Source organism: Anomaloglossus baeobatrachus, chromosome 6 (genome assembly GCF_048569485.1).
Source record: "Anomaloglossus baeobatrachus isolate aAnoBae1 chromosome 6, aAnoBae1.hap1, whole genome shotgun sequence".
Lineage (NCBI taxonomy): Eukaryota > Metazoa > Chordata > Amphibia > Anura > Aromobatidae > Anomaloglossus > Anomaloglossus baeobatrachus.
This window is the reverse complement of record NC_134358.1, coordinates 297624718-297647527: the sequence shown is the minus strand read 5'-3', so window position 1 is coordinate 297647527 and position 22810 is coordinate 297624718. Positions and strand designations below refer to the sequence as shown.

General features: G+C 42.2%; 1 protein-coding gene across 1 annotated transcript in view; it reads right to left on the bottom strand.

Moving 5' to 3' along the window:
- The window catches only part of GABBR2 (gamma-aminobutyric acid type B receptor subunit 2), a 1152522-nt gene that overhangs the window by 472443 nt on the left and 657269 nt on the right, over positions 1 to 22810 (bottom strand). The gene's annotated exons all lie outside the window — the stretch shown is intronic.

Here is a 22810-nt window from a genome sequence, read left to right as displayed (position 1 = left end):
AAATTTTAAGCTTCTCATTTTAACACAACTGAACAAAGGAAACATGTTTTCTACATCAAGCCATCCTTGTGTTATCTAGTCGAAGACCTTAGTGGCTGACCTTATAAGTCATGATACTTCGTTGTAATGAGATTTAAAGAATCTAGGGGCAAAGTCTTCTCAACTGAGCATTCCCGAACAATTTTTGCAATCAGCGATAAATCTTCCTGCCTATAGAGACCACTATGAATACCAGTATCAAGAATGAGTTTTCTTGGTCTGCAACATTGTTTGCATCCTGGACAACTATCATGTGTTTGCACATTTTTCCTGCTTACAACATATCAATGACAAAAACTGATTGTTCACTTGCTGCCTAATCCATCACTCCTTGACAGTGATAATGTAATGAAATAATCTTTATTGTTCACTTTACCTATCAATGATTTTAATATTTTTTGTTGATGTCTGTATATAAACAGTACTGTATATATAGTTATGGCCATAAGTGTTAATATAAACATAGGGAAGAGAGGAGAGAGTGATATAGAGAGAAAGACAGAGATTTGAATATATACAGTCATGGCCGAAAGTGTTGGCACCCTTGTAATTGTTCCACAAGGTGAAGTATTGCTCACAATAAATTATTGCAATTGCATGTTTTATTATTGTCACTATGTGACTGTTGGATAGAGAGGGACAAGGGACTACTATTTTGTGCCTCACACTAGGGGACCTTAGGCTATACCTAACCTCGAGATTACCCCTGATGGTGGAGATTCAAGGAGTCCCATACCTTACTATACTCCTGAGTAAAGCTGATCTTGTCCCACCCTCCCCCCAGGGAAGGAAGGGGCAGGAGTGTGATGGAAACACAGATGTGACAGATAAGGAAAAAACAAAACTCAGACACACTGCAAACTTACAAGAAAGAAACAGTAAGGTACTAAGGAGAAAAGCAAGAGAAGGAAGGAAGCAACAAAAGGACAACAAGAGCTAACACCACAACCACACAACAATAATTTCACAACCAACAATAAGCCTGGATAAATCCAACTCTCCGGGCTAGTTATAATCAAGCTATAGCTGTCACCATAAGAACAGTGCAGCCAGTATATACTAGGAAAGCAAATATGACTGGCTCCCCCATAACGTGGGACCAAAAATAATAAAAATCAGTCCAGTAGAAATGAACTCTTGCTAGCCTGCCCGTGAACCACAGGTCTGTGAGTCAACGCCCGAGTCACCCTGCAATGATCACAGACATCAAGTAAGTTAGCAGGCAGAGTGCAGGAATCTGAAGTTTCCTCAGATCCTGACCCCACCATGACAGTCAGCAATTCCTGCAAGAACCTCCTTGGGACAATTATGTACATTTATTTCCTTTGTGTGTATTGGAACAACACAAAAACTGAGATAAAAAACTAAACTGGACATAAATTTACAGAAAACTCCAAAAATTGATATTTGTGTTAAATTTAATATTTGGCTGCACATCCATTGGAATAAATAACTCCAATCAATCGCATCCTATAACCATCAACAATCTTCTTATCCCTCTCAACTGGAACTTTAGTCCACTTTTTTTTTGCAGACTGATCCCACCAGCAATTTTAAGATCTCTACACAGGTGTTCAATGATATTTAGATCAGGGGACCTATTGCTGCAGCTTCAGAACTCTCTAGTGCTTTGTTTCCATCCATTTCTGTGTTCTACTTGAAGTATATTGGGGATCATTGTGTTCCTGCTGGAAGACTCATGACCTAGAATGCAATCCCAGCTTTTTGACACTGGGCACTACCAATGTTCAGATTTCATAATGCCTTGCACACAATCAAACCACCTAGTGTCAGAGGCAGCAAAACAACTGCAAAATATCTTTGAACCTCCATCATACTTAAGTGTAGACACTGTATTCTTTTCTTTGTAGGCCTTATTCCATTTTCAGTATACAGTAGAATGATGTGCTCTACCAAAAGCTTTGGCTTGGTCTCATCTATCCACAAGATGCTTTTTTTGCATGATTTTGGCCTAAGGCTGCTTTACATGTGTCGATTTCTCGTGCGATCACATTTGCAATTTCTAACCCGTGTCGCACAATGCTGTAACCCCCGTCACAAGTACTTACCTTCCAAACGACCTCGCTGTGGGCGGCAAACATCCACTTTCTGAAGGGGGAGGGATGTTCGGTGTCACAGCGACGTCACACAGCGGCCGCCCAATAGAAGCGGAGGGGCGGAGATGAGCGGGACGTAAACATTCCGCCCACCTCCTTTCTTCCACATTGGCGGCGGCCACAGATAAGCTGCAGTTCATCATTCCCGGGGTGTCACACGGAGCGATGTGTGCTGCCTCGGGAACAATGAACAACCGGACGTTCGATTTTTAGAAAATGAGCGACGTGTCAATGATGAACGAGAATGTGAGTATTTCTGCTCGTTCATAGCTGTCACATGCTACGATATCACTAATGATTCCGGATGTGCGTCACTTACGACGTGACCCCGCCGACATCTCGTTAGATATATCGTAGCGTGTAAAGCTCGCTTTACTCGCATACATTCTTGCAAACTGCAGTCTAGCTTTTTTATGTTTCTGTGTCAGCAGTGGGGTCCTCCTGGGTTTCTTACCATAGCAATTAATTTAATTCAAAATCAACGCAGAGTTTGCGCTGACACTGATGCACCCTGAGCCTGCAAGACAGCTTGAGTTTCTTTGGAAGTTGATTAGAGCTGCTTATCCACCATTGGGACTATCCACCATCGTTTTTTCTCCGTCGTCCAACGTCCAGTCAGATTATCTACAGTGTCATAGGTTGTAAACTTTTTGATTATATCGCACACCGTGGACAAAGGAACATCAAGATCTCTGGAGATTGACTTGTAACCCTGAGATTGTTGATATTTTTCAACAATTTTGTTTCTCAAGTTCACACAGAGTTCTCTTCTCCACTTTCTGTTCTCCATGCTTAGGGTGCGCTCACACGAGTCGTATGACTCGCACGAGTATCGGATTACATTAACCAGCATGGCTGGCTTCTCACCTGACAGGAGCGGGTTGGCTATATGTATTTCTATGCAGCTGACAAACTCCTGTCCAGAGAGTGTGCGCCTGTGCCGGGTGATGCGATGCGAGACTCGTGTGAGTCATACGGCTCGAGTGAGCGCACCCTTAATGTGGTACACACAGACACACAATGAAAAGATTGAGTCAACGTCTTCCCTTTTTATCTGGTTTCAGGTGTGATTTTTATATTGCCCATACGTGTTACTTGACACACTGATTCAAGCATGTGATGCTCGATCAAAATCCTAAGTTATTTTCCCACAATTTTGGAAAGGTGCCAAAACTATGCATGAATGCTAAGTTGTCAGTCAATGGTGGAGCATGGTGACACCTGCCGCTCATGATGTACTGAACGAATACTGAAATTGTGCCAGTCGCACGCCAATGACTTAAAGCTGAAGGCTGCTGGGAGGAAGAAAACTCTGCTTTCCATTATATACTTATGGCTGGTGTGGCTTTAGTTACTGGTCAGTACACAATGAACGGCGGCTGTAGCCACACCCTAGCACTGACTGACGGCTGGACCATCAGTGCATTAGTACAGAGTAAGTGTCAGTCAGTCTTGGGGGCATGGGTACTGCCACTGCTCACTATGTACTGAAAGCTGTGCCTCTTTGACTGAAAGCTTGAAGCTGCCAGAAGAAATAAAGATAATTTCCAAATAAAGCAAATAGATGAGACAGCAAATCAGAGAGAAGTCATTGTCATTTTTATGGTGGACTTCAACTAACCTGCTAAAAATTGGAGAGCAGAAACTTGCAGGTCAAGCAAAGGTAACAGGTTTTTGACTACAATGAAAGACAATTACCTTTCACAACTGGTTCAGAACCTAACAAGAAGGGGTCACTGCTAGATCTAATACTACCAATAGGCTGGGCCAAAATCAAATATATGCTTTGGCTGCCAATTGAGTAATAGTGATCACAATGTGATAGGTTTTCATGTATCCTTGATGTATAGTATAGCATATTGATGTATGGTAGAGGGGCTACAAGGACACTACACTACAGGAAGGTGAATTTCCAATGGCTAAGAAATGATTATGCCATAAACTGGGACAAACATTAAAGAATAACGTTTGGAACTCCATTCTATGTCTGAACTGGGTGCAAAAAACCTAAAAAACATCACTATGGGGAGATAAGGTATGCACACCAGTGACTATGGAAGGGGAATACATGGAATAGCAGAAACTGCTGTGTGAATACTGACATGAAAAATTCAATAGCTATTTGTAAGAATGAAATGTGAAAAATAGAACCTGCATTACTGCCATGAATATATGAATAAAGAGAAATTTAGCTACTGAATTGATCAATGCAGAAGAGCCCCAACACTACGCCAAAGTATTTCTCTACGTTGGGGTCCCTAGCTTGTGTGTGTCCTCTCATGCAGTTAAAAAACTTACCGTGTATGGGACGCTGAGACCCAGGCTATATATGCGTATAATGTGGATTGGCAATAGGTGTGTATGGGGAGGGTTCACAAACGAAAAACTACTAACATTAAGGAATAACGTTTGGAACTCCATTCTATGTCTGAACTGGGTGCAAAAAACCTAAAAAACATCACTATGGGGAGATAAGGTATGCACACCAGTGACTATGGAAGGGGAATACATGGAATAGCAGAAACTGCTGTGTGAATACTGACATGAAAAATTCAATAGCTATTTGTAAGAATGAAATGTGAAAAATAGAACCTGCATTACTGCCATGAATATATGAATAAAGAGAAATTTAGCTACTGAATTGATCAATGCAGAAGAGCCCCAACACTACGCCAAAGTATTTCTCTACGTTGGGGTCCCTAGCTTGTGTGTGTCCTCTCATGCAGTTAAAAAACTTACCGTGTATGGGACGCTGAGACCCAGGCTATATATGCGTATAATGTGGATTGGCAATAGGTGTGTATGGGGAGGGTTCACAAACGAAAAACTACTAACATTAAGGAATAACGTTTGGAACTCCATTCTATGTCTGAACTGTGTGCAAAAAACCTAAAAAACATCACTATGGGGAGATAAGGTATGCACACCAGTGACTATGGAAGGGGAATACATGGAATAGCAGTCACTGGTGTGCATACCTTATCTCCCCATAGTGATGTTTTTTTAGGTTTTTTGCACCCAGTTCAGACATAGAATGGAGTTCCAAACGTTATTCCTTAATGTTAGTAGTTTTTCGTTTGTGAACCCTCCCCATACACACCTATTGCCAATCCACATTATACGCATATATAGCCTGGGTCTCAGCGTCCCATACACGGTAAGTTTTTTAACTGCATGAGAGGACACACACAAGCTAGGGACCCCAACGTAGAGAAATACTTTGGCGTAGTGTTGGGGCTCTTCTGCATTGATCAATTCAGTAGCTAAATTTCTCTTTATTCATATATTCATGGCAGTAATGCAGGTTCTATTTTTCACATTTCATTCTTACAAATAGCTATTGAATTTTTCATGTCAGTATTCACACAGCAGTTTCTGCTATTCCATGTATTCCCCTTCCATAGTCACTGGTGTGCATACCTTATCTCCCCATAGTGATGTTTTTTAGGTTTTTTGCACCCAGTTCAGACATAGAATGGAGTTCCAAACGTTATTCCTTAATGTTAGTAGTTTTTCGTTTGTGAACCCTCCCCATACACACCTATTGCCAATCCACATTATACGCATATATAGCCTGGGTCTCAGCGTCCCATACACGGTAAGTTTTTTAACTGCATGAGAGGACACACACAAGCTAGGGACCCCAACGTAGAGAAATACTTTGGCGTAGTGTTGGGGCTCTTCTGCATTGATCAATTCAGTAGCTAAATTTCTCTTTATTCATATATTCATGGCAGTAATGCAGGTTCTATTTTTCACATTTCATTCTTACAAATAGCTATTGAATTTTTCATGTCAGTATTCACACAGCAGTTTCTGCTATTCCATGTATTCCCCTTCCATAGTCACTGGTGTGCATACCTTATCTCCCCATAGTGATGTTTTTTAGGTTTTTTGCACCCAGTTCAGACATAGAATGGAGTTCCAAACGTTATTCCTTAATGTTAGTAGTTTTTCGTTTGTGAACCCTCCCCATACACACCTATTGCCAATCCACATTATACGCATATATAGCCTGGGTCTCAGCGTCCCATACACGGTAAGTTTTTTAACTGCATGAGAGGACACACACAAGCTAGGGACCCCAACGTAGAGAAATACTTTGGCGTAGTGTTGGGGCTCTTCTGCATTGATCAATTCAGTAGCTAAATTTCTCTTTATTCATATATTCATGGCAGTAATGCAGGTTCTATTTTTCACATTTCATTCTTACAAATAGCTATTGAATTTTTCATGTCAGTATTCACACAGCAGTTTCTGCTATTCCATGTATTCCCCTTCCATAGTCACTGGTGTGCATACCTTATCTCCCCATAGTGATGTTTTTTAGGTTTTTTGCACCCAGTTCAGACATAGAATGGAGTTCCAAACGTTATTCCTTAATGTTAGTAGTTTTTCGTTTGTGAACCCTCCCCATACACACCTATTGCCAATCCACATTATACGCATATATAGCCTGGGTCTCAGCGTCCCATACACGGTAAGTTTTTTAACTGCATGAGAGGACACACACAAGCTAGGGACCCCAACGTAGAGAAATACTTTGGCGTAGTGTTGGGGCTCTTCTGCATTGATCAATTCAGTAGCTAAATTTCTCTTTATTCATATATTCATGGCAGTAATGCAGGTTCTATTTTTCACATTTCATTCTTACAAATAGCTATTGAATTTTTCATGTCAGTATTCACACAGCAGTTTCTGCTATTCCATGTATTCCCCTTCCATAGTCACTGGTGTGCATACCTTATCTCCCCATAGTGATGTTTTTTAGGTTTTTTGCACCCAGTTCAGACATAGAATGGAGTTCCAAACGTTATTCCTTAATGTTAGTAGTTTTTCGTTTGTGAACCCTCCCCATACACACCTATTGCCAATCCACATTATACGCATATATAGCCTGGGTCTCAGCGTCCCATACACGGTAAGTTTTTTAACTGCATGAGAGGACACACACAAGCTAGGGACCCCAACGTAGAGAAATACTTTGGCGTAGTGTTGGGGCTCTTCTGCATTGATCAATTCAGTAGCTAAATTTCTCTTTATTCATATATTCATGGCAGTAATGCAGGTTCTATTTTTCACATTTCATTCTTACAAATAGCTATTGAATTTTTCATGTCAGTATTCACACAGCAGTTTCTGCTATTCCATGTATTCCCCTTCCATAGTCACTGGTGTGCATACCTTATCTCCCCATAGTGATGTTTTTTTAGGTTTTTTGCACCCAGTTCAGACATAGAATGGAGTTCCAAACGTTATTCCTTAATGTTAGTAGTTTTTCGTTTGTGAACCCTCCCCATACACACCTATTGCCAATCCACATTATACGCATATATAGCCTGGGTCTCAGCGTCCCATACACGGTAAGTTTTTTAACTGCATGAGAGGACACACACAAGCTAGGGACCCCAACGTAGAGAAATACTTTGGCGTAGTGTTGGGGCTCTTCTGCATTGATCAATTCAGTAGCTAAATTTCTCTTTATTCATATATTCATGGCAGTAATGCAGGTTCTATTTTTCACATTTCATTCTTACAAATAGCTATTGAATTTTTCATGTCAGTATTCACACAGCAGTTTCTGCTATTCCATGTATTCCCCTTCCATAGTCACTGGTGTGCATACCTTATCTCCCCATAGTGATGTTTTTTAGGTTTTTTGCACCCAGTTCAGACATAGAATGGAGTTCCAAACGTTATTCCTTAATGTTAGTAGTTTTTCGTTTGTGAACCCTCCCCATACACACCTATTGCCAATCCACATTATACGCATATATAGCCTGGGTCTCAGCGTCCCATACACGGTAAGTTTTTTAACTGCATGAGAGGACACACACAAGCTAGGGACCCCAACGTAGAGAAATACTTTGGCGTAGTGTTGGGGCTCTTCTGCATTGATCAATTCAGTAGCTAAATTTCTCTTTATTCATATATTCATGGCAGTAATGCAGGTTCTATTTTTCACATTTCATTCTTACAAATAGCTATTGAATTTTTCATGTCAGTATTCACACAGCAGTTTCTGCTATTCCATGTATTCCCCTTCCATAGTCACTGGTGTGCATACCTTATCTCCCCATAGTGATGTTTTTTTAGGTTTTTTGCACCCAGTTCAGACATAGAATGGAGTTCCAAACGTTATTCCTTAATGTTAGTAGTTTTTCGTTTGTGAACCCTCCCCATACACACCTATTGCCAATCCACATTATACGCATATATAGCCTGGGTCTCAGCGTCCCATACACGGTAAGTTTTTTAACTGCATGAGAGGACACACACAAGCTAGGGACCCCAACGTAGAGAAATACTTTGGCGTAGTGTTGGGGCTCTTCTGCATTGATCAATTCAGTAGCTAAATTTCTCTTTATTCATATATTCATGGCAGTAATGCAGGTTCTATTTTTCACATTTCATTCTTACAAATAGCTATTGAATTTTTCATGTCAGTATTCACACAGCAGTTTCTGCTATTCCATGTATTCCCCTTCCATAGTCACTGGTGTGCATACCTTATCTCCCCATAGTGATGTTTTTTAGGTTTTTTGCACCCAGTTCAGACATAGAATGGAGTTCCAAACGTTATTCCTTAATGTTAGTAGTTTTTCGTTTGTGAACCCTCCCCATACACACCTATTGCCAATCCACATTATACGCATATATAGCCTGGGTCTCAGCGTCCCATACACGGTAAGTTTTTTAACTGCATGAGAGGACACACACAAGCTAGGGACCCCAACGTAGAGAAATACTTTGGCGTAGTGTTGGGGCTCTTCTGCATTGATCAATTCAGTAGCTAAATTTCTCTTTATTCATATATTCATGGCAGTAATGCAGGTTCTATTTTTCACATTTCATTCTTACAAATAGCTATTGAATTTTTCATGTCAGTATTCACACAGCAGTTTCTGCTATTCCATGTATTCCCCTTCCATAGTCACTGGTGTGCATACCTTATCTCCCCATAGTGATGTTTTTTAGTTTTTTTGCACCCAGTTCAGACATAGAATGGAGTTCCAAACGTTATTCCTTAATGTTAGTAGTTTTTCGTTTGTGAACCCTCCCCATACACACCTATTGCCAATCCACATTATACGCATATATAGCCTGGGTCTCAGCGTCCCATACACGGTAAGTTTTTTAACTGCATGAGAGGACACACACAAGCTAGGGACCCCAACGTAGAGAAATACTTTGGCGTAGTGTTGGGGCTCTTCTGCATTGATCAATTCAGTAGCTAAATTTCTCTTTATTCATATATTCATGGCAGTAATGCAGGTTCTATTTTTCACATTTCATTCTTACAAATAGCTATTGAATTTTTCATGTCAGTATTCACACAGCAGTTTCTGCTATTCCATGTATTCCCCTTCCATAGTCACTGGTGTGCATACCTTATCTCCCCATAGTGATGTTTTTTAGGTTTTTTGCACCCAGTTCAGACATAGAATGGAGTTCCAAACGTTATTCCTTAACGTTAGTAGTTTTTCGTTTGTGAACCCTCCCCATACACACCTATTGCCAATCCACATTATACGCATATATAGCCTGGGTCTCAGCGTCCCATACACGGTAAGTTTTTTAACTGCATGAGAGGACACACACAAGCTAGGGACCCCAACGTAGAGAAATACTTTGGCGTAGTGTTGGGGCTCTTCTGCATTGATCAATTCAGTAGCTAAATTTCTCTTTATTCATATATTCATGGCAGTAATGCAGGTTCTATTTTTCACATTTCATTCTTACAAATAGCTATTGAATTTTTCATGTCAGTATTCACACAGCAGTTTCTGCTATTCCATGTATTCCCCTTCCATAGTCACTGGTGTGCATACCTTATCTCCCCATAGTGATGTTTTTTAGGTTTTTTGCACCCAGTTCAGACATAGAATGGAGTTCCAAACGTTATTCCTTAATGTTAGTAGTTTTTCGTTTGTGAACCCTCCCCATACACACCTATTGCCAATCCACATTATACGCATATATAGCCTGGGTCTCAGCGTCCCATACACGGTAAGTTTTTTAACTGCATGAGAGGACACACACAAGCTAGGGACCCCAACGTAGAGAAATACTTTGGCGTAGTGTTGGGGCTCTTCTGCATTGATCAATTCAGTAGCTAAATTTCTCTTTATTCATATATTCATGGCAGTAATGCAGGTTCTATTTTTCACATTTCATTCTTACAAATAGCTATTGAATTTTTCATGTCAGTATTCACACAGCAGTTTCTGCTATTCCATGTATTCCCCTTCCATAGTCACTGGTGTGCATACCTTATCTCCCCATAGTGATGTTTTTTAGGTTTTTTGCACCCAGTTCAGACATAGAATGGAGTTCCAAACGTTATTCCTTAATGTTAGTAGTTTTTCGTTTGTGAACCCTCCCCATACACACCTATTGCCAATCCACATTATACGCATATATAGCCTGGGTCTCAGCGTCCCATACACGGTAAGTTTTTTAACTGCATGAGAGGACACACACAAGCTAGGGACCCCAACGTAGAGAAATACTTTGGCGTAGTGTTGGGGCTCTTCTGCATTGATCAATTCAGTAGCTAAATTTCTCTTTATTCATATATTCATGGCAGTAATGCAGGTTCTATTTTTCACATTTCATTCTTACAAATAGCTATTGAATTTTTCATGTCAGTATTCACACAGCAGTTTCTGCTATTCCATGTATTCCCCTTCCATAGTCACTGGTGTGCATACCTTATCTCCCCATAAACTGGGACAAAGTCCTACCCTTTTATATGAATACTGGAAAGAACCTGTGCACAATATATGCCCTATGGGAATAAACAAGCTAGAAATAACCACTATGGCTAAATAGAGCTGTAAGGTACGCAGTAAATGACAAAAAGAAAGCATTAGATAATTAAAATAAAATGGTGGTGATGAGGCATAATTACAGAAAATAAAAATTATGTAAAAAGCAAATCAAGGCAGACTGAAACAGAGAGACTCATTGCCATAAAAAGTAATACTAATACAAAAATATTCTTCAAATGCATACACAGTAAGAAACTGAAAAATAATAGTGATGGCCCCCTCAAAAATAGTCTAGGTAAAATGGTGGAAGAGGATGAGGAAAAGATCAATCTGCTAAATATCTTTTTCTCTACAGTACTTATTTAGGAAAATCCAATGACTGATAAAATGATAAGGAATACCATAAATTCTCCATTAAATGTTACCTGTTTGACCCAGCAAAAAGTATGGTGCCACTTCAAAATCCCTAAAGCAGACAAATCCCCTGATCCGGATGATATACAGCACCAAGTACTGCCGGAATGAAGTACTGTGATAGACAGATCATTAATTAATACTTACAGTTAGGTCCAGAAATATTTGGACAGTGACACAATTTTCGCGAGTTGGGCTCTGCATGCCACCACATTGGATTTGAAATTAAACCTCTTCAACAGAATTCAAGTGCAGATTGTAACGTTTAATTTGAAGATTTGAACAAAAATATCTGATAGAAATTGTAGGAATTGTACACATTTCTTTACAAACACTCCACATTTTAGGAGGTCAAAAGTAATTGGACAAATAAACCAAACCCAAACAAAATATTTTTATTTTCAATATTTTGTTGCGAATCCTTTGGAGGCAATCACTGCCTTAAGTCTGGAACCCATGGACATCACCAAACGCTGGGTTTCCTCCTTCTTAATGCTTTGCCAGGCCTTTACAGCCGCAGCCTTCAGGTCTTGCTTGTTTGTGGGTCTTTCCGTCTTAAGTCTGGATTTGAGCAAGTGAAATGCATGCTCAATTGGGTTCAGATCTGGTGATTGACTTGGCCATTGCAGAATGTTCCACTTTTTTGCACTCATGAACTCCTGGGTAGCTTTGGCTGTATGCTTGGGGTCATTGTCCATCTGTACTATGAAGCGCCGTCCGATCAACTTTGCGGCATTTGGCTGAATCTGGGCTGAAAGTATATCCCTGTACACTTCAGAATTCATCCGGCTTCTCTTGTCTGCTGTTATGTCATCAATAAACACAAGTGACCCAGTGCCATTGAAAGCCATGCATGTCCATGCCATCACGTTGCCTCCACCATGTTTTACAGAGGATGTGGTGTGCCTTGGATCATGTGCCGTTCCCTTTCTTCTCCAAACTTTTTTCTTCCCATCATTCTGGTAAGGGTTGATCTTTGTCTCATCTGTCCATAGAATACTTTTCCAGAACTGAGCTGGCTTTATGAGGTGTTTTTCAGCAAATTTAACTCTGGCCTGTCTATTTTTGGAATTGATGAATGGTTTGCATCTAGATGTGAACCCTTTGTATTTACTTTCATGGAGTCTTCTCTTTACTGTTCACTTAGAGACAGATACACCTACTTCACTGAGAGTGTTCTGGACTTCAGTTGATGTTGTGAACGGGTTCTTCTTCACCAAAGAAAGTATGCGGCGATCATCCACCACTGTTGTCATCCGTGGACGCCCAGGCCTTTTTGAGTTCCCAAGCTCACCAGTCAATTCCTTTTTTCTCAGAATGTACCCGACTGTTGATTTTGCTACTCCAAGCATGTCTGCTATCTCTCTGATGGATTTCTTCTTTTTTTTCAGCCTCAGGATGTTCTGCTTCACCTCAATTGAGAGTTCCTTAGACCGCATGTTGTCTGGTCACAGCAACAGCTTCCAAATGCAAAACCACACACCTGTAATCAACCCCAGACCTTTTAACTACTTCATTGATTACAGGTTAACGAGGGAGACGCCTTCAGAGTTAATTGCAGCCCTTAGAGTCCCTTGTCCAATTACTTTTGGTCCCTTGAAAAAGAGGAGGCTATGCATTACAGAGCTATGATTCCTAAACCCTTTCTCCGATTTGGATGTGAAAACTCTCATATTGCAGCTGGGAGTGTGCACTTTCAGCCCATATTATATATATATAATTGTATTTCTGAACATGTTTTTGTAAACAGCTAAAATAACAAAACTTGTGTCACTGTCCAAATATTTCTGGCCCTGACTGTACATAGTACTCCATAATAACAGGTTATGTCACAAAAGTGTAATGCCAATATTTAAAAAGAGGACAAAATCTGAGCTGGAAAAATATAAACAGGTAAGTAAACTGATTGAGGTTTTCCTAAGAGATACTATTCTGGAGTATCTCAATAAGCATAGTCTCATAACCCAGTATCAACATTGGTTTATGAGGGATCGGTCCTGTCAAACTAATCTGATTAGCTTCTATGAGGAGACAAGTTCCGGACTGGACCAGGGAAATGCAGAGTATGTTTTCTATATGGACTCTTAATACTGTGCCATGCAGTGTCGGACTGGCTACCGGATGAATCTCCTGTAATGCCAGGCCTGGATTCAGTTACCTGCATTGCACACCGGAGCTCTCACCTGAGATCCGGAGTGCAGACTAGATTGCACCGTGAGCGCCGAGTGATTGATTCCCCGGCGATTGCGGTTCAGTTCATGACAGCTGCAGACATCCCGGGCTGATCTTTGATGCTCTCACCTGAAGTCCGGATTGCAGCCCGGCATGTCCGCAGCTGTTATGACCTGAACCGCAATCACTGGGGAATCAATCACTCGGCGCTCGCGGTGCAGTCCTGCAAACTCTGAGATCAGACCAGGCTGCAGCTGAGAGCCTCGGAGTTCAAAGCAGGTAACTGAATCCAGGCCTGGCATTACAGGAGATTCCTCTGGTAGCCAGTCCGACGCTGGTGCCATGCAAAAAGTTGGTACATAAAATGAGACTAATGGGACTGGGGGAAAATATGTGTAACTGGGTTAACAACTGGCTCAGTGATAGGAAACAAAAAGTAGTGGAACACACAACTTGAGTCAAAGTTATCAGTGTGGTACAACAGGGGTCGTATATTACAGTGCATGCCTGCAAACTTACTGGTACATTCTGGCATTTGCTGCCAGGAGCTGATAGCTAAGCGACAGCTGTCACAGTCGGGGATGGTGCCTGCACAGCCCCTTGTAGTTTAACCCTCTAAATGCTGTGATCAATAATGAGCGCAGCAATTAGAAGCTTGAAAGAGGGAGGTGGCTCCCTCTCTCACATGATAATGCACTCACGGGGAAATGATGATTGCCATGACAGCAGGAGGTCAAATAATGACCTCATGATCTGTCAGCTATGGTGACCTGTTAGACCATGCCAGGAGCATGGTCTCACAGGCATTCTGCCAGTGTCACACCAGCAGATATAATGTATTGTAATGTGTGTACATTGCAATGCATTACATCAGCAATTAGACTAATAAAAAATAAATTCCCATAGAGGGACTAAGTTAAAGAGTTTAAAAAAAAGTTACCCTTTTACCCTTATGAAAATGCAAAAATTGAGGCCAAAGCAATATTTTTGTGGAAAACCAGTTTCATTTTTTCCTTCCACATTGCTTTAATTTCCTCTGATGTGCCTGAAGGGGTTAATAAATGTTATGAATGTGGTTTTGAGAATGTTTTGGGGGTGTAGTATTTTCTGTAGCATGGACTCCTCAAAGTCACTTACAATATGATGTGGTCCTTAAAAAAATGGTTTTGTAAATTTTGTTGGAAAATGAGAAATTGCTGATAATCTTGTAACTCTTCTAACTTCCTAACAACAAATAGTTACACTTAAAAAAATGGTTCTGATGTAAAGCAGACATGGAGTAAATGTTAATTAAAGAATACGTCTGGAACACCATGGTGTGAACAAGGTGCAAGACTCAAAAATATACAACTAAATAGTAGGATAAAGAGTTGCACACCAGTCACAATTTATAGGGGAATAATGAAAAGCAGAACTGTTATGGGAATACTACACTGAAAAATACAATGAACTATATGAAAAAAGTGAAAAACATGAAAATAGTATGTGCATAACCGCTAGGAATAATAGGAATGAAAGATGTTTAGCCATTGTATTGATCAATGCAAAGGAGCCCCAAAACCAAACGCCAAGGTAATCTCTAGGTTACATGTAGGTTAGGGACCCCAAAAATAGAGATTACCTTGGCGTTTGGTTTGGGGCTTCTTTGCATTGATCAATACAATGGCTAAACATCTCTCATTCCTATTATTCATAGCAATTATGCACATACTATTTTTATGTTTTTCATTTTTTCAGATAGTCATTGTATTTTTCAGTCTAGTATTCCCATAGCAGTTCTGCTTTTCATTATTCCCCTATACATTGTGACTGGTGTGCAACTCTTTATCCTATTGTGGAGTAAATGTTACACTGTTTTTTTCTGATACAGTATATATCTAGTTTAAGGGAATAAAAATGAGTTCCTTGTCCCTCTACATAACAGAGCGGTGGTCTGTACAGGATTGTAGAAACTGAGCAGGCAACTTACATTCCTGAACTCTGCTTCTACCAATACTGTATCCATTACTTTCAGAGAATTATATTACACTAAGATTGCATTAAAAATTAAGCTATTAGCTTCTATGATGTCCATATAATGTGCTTTATTGATTAATGTTCAATACTAATGTTGCCTCAAAACTGAATAAACCACACTGCAAAGCATTATTTCAGGAATTACTAAGCACATTAACTATTATGGTTGTCTTTGCCATTTATAGTTTTCTAGTACACCGCCATTAAAAAACATAAAGCTGCATCAAAACTAGAACAGGATAAGCATGTTTATATACCATTTAAAGCCTCAGTATTGTGGCTCTTAACAATAGTAGGTCTAGGTTGTATTCCTCTATTGTATTAGAGGCCATAACAATGCCATATCCGCTAGCTGAGTCTATTTATGGATTAATTGTTTGACAGCACAAAAAGTTTTAGGCAATAAAAAACAAAGCTAAGTATCTTCTAAGGGCTTATTTTTACATGTTTGGAATAAGGAACATTCAGCTTAAGAGGTTTTTACTATAGTGATGATTTATTTTTAGGCTCGGCCATCAATATTAGATTGGTATGGTCTAGCTCATAGTACCATTGAAGAGGATGGGCTAGCTCTGCAATTCCCAGCATGACTGCTATTAACTTTACAGTATGCAGATAGATGAATGTAAAACATTAGGAATGCAGCAATGTTTCCATGGCTCCTTTAAACAGATGACTAGTGGGGGTGTCAAAACGCGAACCCCAAGCAATCTTTTACTAATGCTATATCAATGGGGGCTTTGCCAGCAGTGAATTGAGGACCCTGTTGGGTTACATTGCTTGTTGGCCCTTATAGAGCCTTAAACTGGCTAAATTTACCAGAAAAAGGTACTAGTACACATCACTGAATCCCTACAGCAAGAGGAAAGCAATAGAAAAAACTAATTGAAGGGTATTTCCCATCTTCAAGATCCTATCCCACTATGTAGATGTAATAATAATAAGAATATTAGCAAATACCTCCAATTTGAAATGTAGTATAGTTCCCCTGATATAACCATGTCTCTTACTTCATGTGCAGGGCATTGTAACTTAGGTATCCATGGTTATGTCCACTCATATAGTGAGTAAGTTAGTTGATCATTGTGATAACCATAGATACCGAAGCTGCAATGCCCTGCACATGAGGTAAGAGACATGGCTACATCAGGAGAACAATACTACATTTCTAATTGGAGGTATTTGCTATTATTATTATTATTGTTATTATTATTATTATTCCTACCACGTATTGGGATGGGATCTTGGAGATGGGAATACCCTTTAAACTTACAAAATGTTTTCTTGCCACAGACTCTTAACATGGTGCCTACTGATCCTCATGAAAGACAGCTTCCAACTTCAGCAGGGTTTAAGCAGTGTATTCCCTGTCAGTGAATCTGTGCATTTAACCATTACCTGACCCCCAACTGATGCTGGCTTCCTCAGTCCATCATCAGCTTATTTGGTATCAGTACTAGGTGATTTAGTGACTGGCAGCTGGATGGAACCTTGGCACCATGTGATGAGAACAGAAGGCTTGCTGCTAGAATATTGTCATCCCACCTTGCAACCCTGGGAGAACAAAAAAAGCCAAGAGGCCTTCTTAATTGCCTTCCCTAAACACTATTGATGAGTGTATTGTAATTCGCTTCAGCCCCTATCATATTAACTATAACAGAATCTAACATGAGATTCCTGCTTGCTGAACTTAAAGTCTCCATTCAAAGAAGAGCCTTTGTACAATCACCAGAATATACTATGTTATGGAATAGTAGCCTGCCATATAACAGTGCAGAGCTCATGTATACAGGTAAAAGGAGCAATATACTGCAGGATGGAGCTGTGTATAGTGGGCAAAAAGGATTGAAATAATGCGGCATCAGCAATGAATAGGTGAAAAAATTACATAATGTTCTGCAGGATGGAACTGTGATTAGGGCCAAGAAAATGTGAAGTTCTGCAGGATGGGGCTGAAATGGGTACTGTACTGCAGGATGGGGCTATGTATAGGGGAGGTGGGAAGGCTGCCGTACTGCAGGATGGAGCTGTGAATAGGGGAGGGGGGAAAAGCTGCTGTACTGCAGGATGGGGCTATGTATAAGGGAGGGGGGAAGGCTGCTGTACTGCAGGATTGGGTTGTGAATAGGCACAAAAAGAAGTGCAAGATGGGGATGTATGTAGAGGAGCAAAGGAGTGTTGTTTTGTAAGATAGGGCAGTCAATATAGGCAACAAGGAGTGATGTTCTACATAATAGGGCAGTAAATAGTGGACAAAAAGTGATGTTCTGCAGGATGAGATTATGAAAAAAGGGATGAAAGGTGTGATATTCTGGATGATAGGGCTGTGGATAGTGGGCTGAAAGCAGCTATGTACTCCATGATGGAGCTGTGAATAGGGGCTGAAAGTGATGCTTATAAACATGATGAGAGCAGCGATGTACTGCAGAATAAGGCTCTACAGTTCTGTGTTTGGGGATGTCAGGAAAATGATGTTAGCTTTGCCTGTCAGTTGTAATGGGAGACTTAAATAGGTTTTCAGTTTTCAAGAAACTTGTGTATCCAGTGAAGAATTTTTGTAAAAAAAAATCCTATTTTACTTACTAGTGTCTGTTATTGTCAGCAATGCTGATGTCATGTTGACAGTTGTACAGCCAATGATTGAGCTCCATAGCCCATAGCAGAGCTGCTGAGCTCATTGACTTGTTCCAGTGCTGTCAACAAAACATCAACCCTGCAGACAGTAAAGGGAGTGTTACACGCAGAGATATCATTTGCGATATCGCTAGCGAGCGTACCCGCCCCCGACGTTTATGGGTCACGGGCAAATCGCTGCCCGTGGTGCACAAAATCGTTAGGAGCCATCACACGGACTTACCTGCCTAGCGACGTCGCTGTGCCCGGCGAACCACCTCCTTTCTAAAAGGGCGGTTCGTTCGGTGTCACAGCGGCGTCACTAAGCGGCCGCCCAATAGAAGTGGAGGGGCGGAGATGAGCCGGACATACCATCCTGCCCACGTCCTTCCTTCCTCATTGCCGGCGGCCGCAGTTAAGCTGTACTTCGTCAATCCCGAAGTGTCACACATAGCGATGTGTGCTGCCTCGGGAACGACGAACAACCTGCGTGCTCAACAATCAATGATTTTTTGAAAAGGAACAACGTGTCAACGATGGACGATAAGGTGAGTATTTTCCAACGTTAACGGTCGCTCCTTGCTGTCACACGCAACGACGTCTCTAACAATGCCGGCTGTGCGTCACGGAATCCGTGACCCCGGCAATATATCATTAGATACGTCATTGCGTATAACAGGGCCTTTAGACTGAGATCAGCAGTGGAACCATGGAGGGACAGTAAGGCGGGATTTTTTTTTGTTTTTTAACAGACAGGAGCTGGGGAACAGGGGTTTACTAAAAAAATCTTCTAGTTCTTCTAGTTCATGAATACATTGACAATATTTTAGTATATATTGTCACGCAAGTTGCATGGTAAGACCTCATTCAGACATCTACTTTATTACATGTGAGGACTGACTTGTGACATGTGAGAATTGACTGTTTTTCATTGGTATGGCATTAGTGCTGAGCGGACCCGGACAGTAAAAGTCCGGATCTGCGCGGTTTCAACGCTATATCTGTGCCGCACCCGTGCGTGCGATTCGGGGTGCACGATCCGGGTCGGCAATTAATATAAATTAACAAAATCAGAGATAAATTAGCGTTTCATACTTACCGGTACTCTGTCATGGCGGCACACTGCTTCCGGGTCGTGCTTTCACTTCCTGTAATGTCCATCACATACACACAGCTTTCCGTGTTTTCCCCGCCCACCGGCCGTCCTCTCATCTGTGATTGGTTCCTGGCTGACGCGCCCCCCAGCCTGTGACAGCTCTGCCGTGCAGTCATTGCTTATCGCGGCTCAGTAATAAGCTGCACTGAGAGCGGGCAGCCATGCTCTATGGCTGCTCGCTCTGACATGTAGCAGAGCTGTATGTGTCTTCGCTGGATCTCGTGTGGATTATGTCGGAGCTGGAGGGCTGTGTTGGGGTAATAAAGTGCTGAAGGAGGAGGCTGCGTTTGTACTTTATTCTAAAGGATTTCTCTGTGTCTTGTTTATTTACTGTAATTTACAGGTTTGTGATGCGGGTATCTCACAGACGCCCATGCGATCATAAACCTAGGGTTTAGTAGCAGCCATGCGCTGTTATTAACCCCTGTAATTAACCTTGATTGCCACCGCACCAGGGCAATCAAGATGAGCCGATATCGCACTAGAATTGTCCCATCTAATAGATGCGGCAATACCGGGCGGCTGCGGGCTGAGAATATACCAGCTCCTAGCCGACGTTATCATGGCTGGGAATGAAAATAGGGGGGGGCCTGCACATCGTTTTTTTTTAAATTATTTATTTAAATAAAAAAAAAACATAAAAAGCCGCATGCGGTTTATCTTTAGGTAGCAGTCACACTTGCGAGGGACTCTCACAAGTCTGACATCGCAGCACATCTGACAGGAGCGTGCATGTGTTTCTAGGTACATGCACGCTCATGTTCAGACAGTGGCAGACTGTGACGAGTGATGTCTTGTTAAACCCGCACGAGTCTGACATTGCATTACCCGCACACACTTCTGACAGGAGCGTGCATGTGTTTCTAGGTACATGCACGCTCATGTTTAGACAGTGGCAGGCTGTGCCGTGTGATGTCATGTCAGACCCGCACGAGTCTGACATTGCATCACCCGCACACAATTCTGACAGAAGCGTGCATGTGTTTCTAAGTACATGCACACTCATGTTCAGACAGTGGCAGGCTGTGATGGGTGATGGCCACACGAGTCTGACATATCATCACCTGCACACTTCTAAGGGCTCTTGTACACTTGCGTACTGCTATTGGAAGCAATATGCAAATGACTCTCTGCTGCGGGTGTCAGCCGAGAGTCATGCGACTGTGATGCGATCTTGCAATCACATCACAGGAGCGGAGAAGAGGGGGAGCACTTTCTCCCCATCTCCTTCGCTGTCTGTCTCCGCGTGTACCGGTGCGATTCCCTTGCATGACACAATGCTCACGCTGGCAGTACAGCAGAGCCGAGTGTCATCCGAGTGTCCCTGCTAGAGGTCAGTGAGAGCGGACCTCTGCTGCGGGGGGCGGGCCGGCACTAAGGAGGGGAGGGACTGGAGCTGCGGAGGAGAGAATGTCACAGCCTCTGCTCAGTCAGTGTCTACACTCAGAGCTGGCAGGTGTGCTTTACGCGGCTGCTAGCTGTGACATGTAGCAGAGCCGGATGTGTCGCCGTGGGATGTGTGGATTACGCCGGAGCTTTCAGGGTGTTAAGTAATAAAGTGGTGAATGAGGACGCATTTGTACTTTATTCTAAATAAAGGATTTTTCTCTGCGTGTGTTTATTTACATTCATTTACAGGTTTGTGATCACAAACCTATTACCCCGACTAGCACCGCATCACGCCTCCGGGAAGACCCGGTAATGTACCGGGATTGACACAACTAATAGATGCGGCAATACCGGGCGGCTGCGGGCTGAAATACCAGCCCCCGGCCGGCATTACCATGGCTGGGGATGAAAATTAGGGAGAACCGCACGTCGCGTTTTTTAATTATTTATTTAAATATAAAAAAAAAGCCGGAGTCACACTTGCGACAGATACAATGCTTTCCCTGTCCACCGGCAGTCCTGCCGCCTGTGATTGGTTGCAGTCAGCTGACACGCTGACACTCAGGGTGGGGGCGTGTCTAACTGCAACCAATGCCACGCACCGGTGGGCAGGCAAAACAATGAATATTGAATTGTCGGCTCCGGAAGAGAAAAGCATGACCCGGTAGGAGTGTGCCACCATGTCAGTGAGTACACCGCGCGCGCTCCTACCTCCCATCCCCTCCACAAATGTTTTTAATCTCCGGATTCCGGTCCCCATTGACTTATATGGGCACCAGATTCCGGAGCGGATCAGACATTTTTTTAAGTCTGTCAGTGATCTGCCGGCCCCGTTTTTTTGGGTGTTCGATCAGCTCTATATGGCATCCATTTTTCTCATATACAAAATAAATAAATACAAATTTTCAATCTTCTCATACCAATCATAACTAGTGATGAGCGAGTACGCTTGTCACTACTCGGTACTCGCACGAGTATCACTGTACTCGGGCTACTCGGCGGGTACCGAGTAATTTCGCGATACTCGTGCTGTACTCGCCTCATTTGCTGCGTGGAGCTCACAGGAGCGGCGGTGTCTGCTGCAGCTCCTGTCACCTCCATGCAGCAGAGCTGGAAGCGACGCTGGAGGTCCGTGGATTACGCCGGACATGGAGGGCTTTTTGGGGCTTATTAAATTGGTTACGAGGGAATTGGTTTGTGTTTTTTATTTCTAATAAATGATTTTTTCGTGTGTGTGTGTGTTTATTTACTGTAATTTACAGATTAATCATGGAAGGTATCTCGGGGAGACGCCTGACATGATTAATCTAGGACTTATTGGCAGCTATGGGCTGCCAATAAATCCTTATTACCCCGATTTGCCAACGCACCAGGGCAAATCGGGAAGAGCCGGGTACAGTCCCAGAACTGTCGCATCTAATGTATGCGGCAAATCTGGGCGGCTGCTGACTGATATTGTTAGGCTGGGGGGGCTCCCCATAACGTGGAGCTCCCCATCCTGAGAATACCAGCCTTCAGCCGTATGGCTTTATCTGGCTGGTATTAAAATTGGGGGGACCGCACGCTGTTTTTTTAAATTATTTAATTATTTATTTCACTGCACAGTATACACACGCCCACCGGCTGCTGTGATTGGGTGCAGTGAGACACCTGTCACTCAGCGTGGGGGCGTGTCTCACTGCAACCAATCATAGGCGCCGAAAAGCAGGAAAGCAGGGAATACGAGATTGTTTAATGAGCGGCCAGCTTTTTCAAAAGAGGAAAAGCCGCCGGAGTTTAGTGAACAGCTGTGCAGCGCCGCGGCAGTGATCAGGGAACGGTAAGTATGAGAGAGGGGGGAGACTGATCGACAGACTGTGAGAGGGGGACAGACAAGACAGAGAGAGACCGACAGACAGACAGAGAGACCGACCGACGGACTGAGGGAGATAGAATGAAAAAAAAAATGACCGACATCGCTAGTAAAAAGCGCAAAACGTGCGTTTTGGACATCGGAGTGCCACACAATGTTTTCACATAAAATCTTTCATGTAATCTCAAAAAGTAACATACACCAGCTCTATCTCACTATTGGGTATGTGCCCTTAACATTTCTGCCATGAAAATTCATTTTGGTGTCA